The following is a 6000-nucleotide window of genomic DNA, read 5'->3' on the forward strand; positions in this document are numbered from 1 at the left end:
TCGGAGCTTTGCTGAAGTTTCCAAAATTCCCTGAGTTTCTCGAAACTTCTTTAAAGTTTCTACAATTTCCTTGAAATTTTTGAACTGCCCTTTGATGTTCTGATCTGTTTTGATGTTCTCGAAGCTTCCCTAAAGCTTTCAATTCTATTGAAGATCTCGGTTCTGCTCGGAAATAAATGGAATTCCCGTAAACACCTTTTAATTTCCCTGAAATTCTCCGGACTTCTGTGAAGATACTGACATATTTGTGATGTTTTCAAAAATTCTCTGAAGGATCTCTAGATATAGCTTTTCTGATGTGCTTTTCTTAAAAATTTGCACAATACCCCACAAGTTTTCTTTACTTCTCAAGTTCACTTGACACCTGTGAAGTTCTTTGTAATTCATAGAAGTTGTTGAAAATTTTCGGATGCTAAAAGATCCGGTTTGAGGTTTTTAAAGCTTCCAGTAAGTTCCCCATATTTTCAGCGTGTTAACTTACCTTATGTTCCCGCAGTTTTTTTTTATGGAGCTACACTGAAATTTTCAGCATTTCCTTTCATTCCTCAGAACTTCTCCAAAGTTCCTACAATTGTTGTGAAGTTAATGGGCACTTAATTCTGGCACTTTGGAAATGTTCAATATCTTGAACTTGTACATGGAATACGAAACTTCAAGATATTGAATATTTTTTAGATCTTGGACTTACTCAAAGTTTTTGTTTTTAACTTTATTAAAGTGAGAAATTATGTAAGTTTTAAACTTCAACATTCAATGGATTTCATTGTAAAGCTGTTTCTTTAAAACAGATTGCCATGTATTTAAAACGTTTGGGTTAATTGCTGTTGTTTTTGATCTACCCAAAATAAAAAGGCATATTTTTAACGCATTTAAAAAAATTGCTTTCTTATTATAAGCCTGGAATTTATCCGTTAAAGTTCTGGGAAAACCTGGAAAACTCAGATAATTTTATTTATAAAAATAAGCAGACACCCTTTAGTTAGAAAAAGACGATTAAACGTCACAAAACTTCTTCGAATTTTTCGAAAATTAGAACAAAATGTAGGCATCGATTGGACTATCAGATTCTACACAGTGCAGTGCAAGAAGAATGATCAATCTTGAAATAAATTCACGCTAAAAAAGTTGAAAATAGTGACTGATTACAAGAAAAAGTGACTTTAGTGACTTGATCTGAAAAAAAAAGGGATTTTTTAGTGACTGGCTTGAAAAAAGTGACCAAGTCACTAAAAAGTGACTCGCTACCAGTCCTGTCTATGGGACCACGTGCAATCGATTCCCTGGACGATTTCCCTTCGGAAAAGTCGTTTTTCATGGCCGGAATTCAGCATGCTGTTGAGATATTGAATTTTGGGTAATTTTGAACCCATTTTTGCCCATAGTGCATTGTGTTAAATTACGTGGGCGAGCTAAGAGTTTAGACAGATAATCAACGTTTGAATCTTTGTTTACAAAAGCAGATACGGCTATTTGAAAATTCACTCTTGCAATCTCACTCGACTCATTGAACGCCACCCGCGTTGGCTGATGCATTTCACTGTGCTTGTTTTGGTTCCCTCTTCGTTCATTCATACATTTTTGGCTGTTGTTCTCTCCGAGACCGACTCTCTCACTCTTGTGATTTTCCGCACCCACCCAAATTTTCTCTTCTATGCATGCTTTTCTGTGAGTATGTGTGTGTGTGTGTGCTAGTTCGATATCTTCGGGAATGTGGCACAAAAGCAACCAACAGCCGAATGCAAGTTCGTTCGTCGTTCGTCATTCGTGTAGTGGACTTGGTACTGTGTAGACGCATCTGACTCCCATTGCTCCGCGTCCGTGTCTCGTTTTCGGGTCCGGTTTTCTCGCGGTCGACTCCTCAATCCTCAGTCAGTGGTCCTATCATCCGTGATTCTGTTTTATTATTATTTTAATATTGCCCATTCGGCCGTGTGATCGCACAGTGTGTGGTGTGTCCCGTGTGTGTTTATAGAAGAAAAGTTGTTCGTGGATTTGGATTTTTTTTTGTTATTTTGGATAGACAAAGTAACAGCAGAAGAAGAAACAGTCGGAGTGCAGTGTTTGTAGGTGGAAGCTGAGAAGGAGCGAAAACAGCAACGAAACGAAAGGTTTGTGTTTATCCTCCTTCAACAACGTACTGGTCTGGAAGAGTGAAGAGTTTTTCGTCGGATCGGACGCGAAGCAACAAGCGGCAGCGAGATCAACAGCAGCAGCAGACTCACATTAGGAACCTGAAAGATCTCCGTCCCAACGTCGTCGTCCTCCCTGGTTGGTACACAAGAAAACGAACCATCAATCGCGGGACTGCGGCTGGGCTGGTTGGTGTGGGGTGTTTTAAGACTTTCTGCACCACACCGAGCAGAGTCATCAGTATGGGCCACGCCGCGCCGGATTGGATCGACCGATTCGTGTCCGGTTTTTCTCTTTATTTTTATTATTTTCTTTAATTTCTTGTCGATTCGGTGTCAGTGCGACGCGGCCGATATCTGCGTTGGTATAGGTTCCCCCCTCAGCGTTCGATTTCGTGTTTACATGTTCGTCGTCGTGTGTGAAAGGTTTAAAGCACCTTCCTTCGTTCGCCAGGGTTGGGCGGGGGGGGGGGGGGGGTGTGAGGGGTTCTCCATTCCGCGTCCGACCATTCATTCGTGACCACACACATGACGACGATCAGAAGATCTCCCAACCATCCACCCCTGCCTCCTCGTCCAAGGGCTCGTCATTCGCTTCAACCTGAACCGTTAGGCGCAGCTTGGTAGGACGGAGAAGCGCTGTCTAATCTATTTAGAGGTGTCGTACGAAATCGGGACTTGTAAATTTGTTGTTAATTTTATAAATGGGTGGTTCTAAAAATAAGCGATAATTATTCTAGCGATTGGGGGTTCGATTATGGGATTTTCCGAATGCTACATGCTTGGTGGTGAATGTATTCGTTTATGGACACTCAAACGTTGACATTTGACAAAGCTTCTGAGAACACCAAGATCGGAGAACCGTGCGCGGTGTGCTCCTTATCGATGAGTCTTTATGAATATTCAATGATTGTTTTTACGAGAAAAACGTTAGGTCAACTAACGTGAGGAGTTCTTTAGTAAAGTGAATGCATTGCAGCTCATCTTTAAGGCAATCTAAAGACTGTTCAATTGAAGTTAAATCGACTTGAAATTTACGCATTTGAAATATCATTTTTCCGGCAGAATCGGTATTGATTTTAGAAGTTCGGAGGGATAGTTACATAAGAAATTTGTTGGGTGAAGAATCTTTACTGTGTTCGGAAAAGTTGCTTCGGCGATCAACAAAAGATAGATCCTCTCTAGTCGCCAATATTGGTAAGTACTTCAAAATTATTATTGTTTTAAATTGCTCTCATTCGGTTGTTTGCCCAATTCTTCGCTAGAGCTCAAGATAGCAGAGTGATGGAATATCTGTTTTTCGAAGAGTTCCACTTCTTTAAGTCCATTCATGCCCATGGCAGAGAGTTATCGGTGTTGGCGTCTAATACAATTACCGAGCAAATAGTACAGTTTCTTACATTTTCGATTATCCGTTATGTGCGTGCTGGAGTGCATGGGTACCCAGCTCTGCCAAAAATCATCATGTCGTGTCTTCTTTTTTTATTTTTTTTTTGTTTGTTTAATTCTGATATTTATTTAAGTATTTGCACACCTATCGTTGTTTACTACAAGAGAAATTCTCTCTCCTATGCAATCGTTTCCTACTACTACCGAGTACTCGGATAAGACATGGTCATCCACGGCATCGTGAGACATATACCACAACATTTATCATTTATCCATCACCTATGGATAAGACTCACAAAGGCTCTCTGAAAGTACGCGATGTGGTTACTATTTACAACTGTACCATCACAATCACGGGCTACCACTATATCGGATGGACAACAAACGGGAGACGCAGAACAACGTAGCACGTTTGTTTGTGGGTTTGGATGCTTATAGTATGAGATGAATTTGGCATACCACTATCAACTATCGGATCACATTGTTATTGGAGCAGCGTCGGCGAGATCTGTTGATCGATCAATTTCTGGACAGTATTCGTTCAGGGTGTCGATTACCTGGATAAACAGGGAATTTCTTTCAAAATCAGGGAAATATTTCTCAATCGTTGATACTTATTTCGTTAGTTGTAGCTTGCGGATGGGTGTTCATTTCAAATTTTAAATAGAGTTGCGTTATAACGTGAAGGAGCTTGGGAGTGAAGCAACGGTCTTCTGCTCAGTAAGCAAAAACTAGGCACTAGACAAACGAGCTCCTTATATTACAACACACCACTTGTGATCAAGTGGTTGTTATTATCTTGTCTTTATATTAACAAATACAGCGATTAACGAATCTTGAATCTGGAGGGGCTTGAGTTGAAATCATTGCTCTATCCTTTAAATTTGTCGAACCTCTTAACGGAATCCCTTTATGAAGAGCTTTGAGTGGGTTGGTTTATTTCCTTTAAATTCCGTTATAATTGCTTATCTTTTGACAGATACGCGTATTTCGTCTACTACTTGCAGACTTCATCAGTGCCAAGTACTCAACACCACTGAAGAATCCATCTTTTATCTACGAGTTATATACTAAACAATAGGTACTAAAAATCAGCAGGTATCCTCTGCCATGTCAAAATTTACCTAACCAGGTAGCTAAATTCAGTCTCCAACAGATAGAGGCACGTTACGATGTGTTGTTTTAGGTAGCATGCTAAAGAGTCTCTAGTAATAGTATCCGTTTCCTTGATCTCTATTAAGCAATGTTGATGGATTATGTTTAAATATTTCTAAACCTTCAGCTATGTCTAGTTTCCAAGGCGAAGATCAAGGGGTAAGACAGCTCCTAATCATGAGCAATTTTAGAGTTGCTTTTGAGGCACCTCAAGTTGCTCGTATTGCTCAGTGAGCCAGATCACTGTCATTTGCATTCTCACTTTTCACATCACAGCAACATATGAAGGTGCGAAGCCGAAAAGCTACTGTCAAGCAAAACAACAACAAACAACCGGCATGTTCTGGTAGAAGAACTCGATCCACCTGAGCAAATACTCCAGATCCGGAAAATTATACACCCCGCCGTCCTCCGATACTGAAATGGGCCGTTTTCTGCGATACACCACCGAGATTCTGCTGCCGCCGTCGAAGGAAGTCTCCGTTGAAGTTGAACATAACTTCATTAAAGAAAATATTTTATCCAGAAGGAAAAAAGTTTTTTTTTTTAACTATTATTCATTATATTTGGAGCATGTTTCGTTCTTCGGTTTCTCGTCAGCAAAGTCTGTAGTGATTATTATGTACTTGGTTGGATCGGATTTACTCTTGAGAATCTTCAGATCGCCAAGAACCCTTTTCTCCCACTCTTTCTGAACCATCTGCAGTAGCTTGGAGCGAACGCAGAACACCGGTTTTCACTTCGATTTCGTCGGGTAGATCGATGATGGGTTTGAAGTCCGGATGAGGATCGTACTCACCGGAAACATTGGCAGCTGTGTCTTTAACGTCCTTGTCCTCTTCGACTTCAGCAATGTCGACTGTGTTGATGCTCTGGATGAACATTCTGGGGATTTCCTGGACATATTTCCTATGTATGCCAGTGATTTCCCACAACGATTTCACGTTCTCCTCGGTGGTTATTTTACGAGAACAAATCGTATATGTCCACCAACCTACAGTTAATTCACATTGAACGTTTTGAAACGGAGGAATACAAACAAAAAGCACTTCCAAAACAATAACAGCAGCCAATCGGCACAGAGAAGCAGATGAAAATTCACGCCAATGCGCCCCCTTTCGGAGCTTTACCAGCATCGTTCAAGCCATTTTCTGAACAAAATATGGTATTCACGTCGTTTCGAACAATCCTATTTTGTTTACAAACAAGACTTACGTCTAATATGTGAAAGGGATAAACGGAGTAAGCCAAGGAGTAATCAAACAAAAACGTCGATGAACGTCGATTAAATTTTGAGGTACAGTGAGTTACTCGCTGCAAAAAAACA

The sequence above is a fragment of the Ochlerotatus camptorhynchus genome, unplaced genomic scaffold (genome assembly GCF_037179485.1).
Source record: "Ochlerotatus camptorhynchus isolate MF236.1 unplaced genomic scaffold, CSIRO-AGI_Acam_v1.1 ptg000084l, whole genome shotgun sequence".
NCBI lineage: Eukaryota > Metazoa > Arthropoda > Insecta > Diptera > Culicidae > Ochlerotatus > Ochlerotatus camptorhynchus.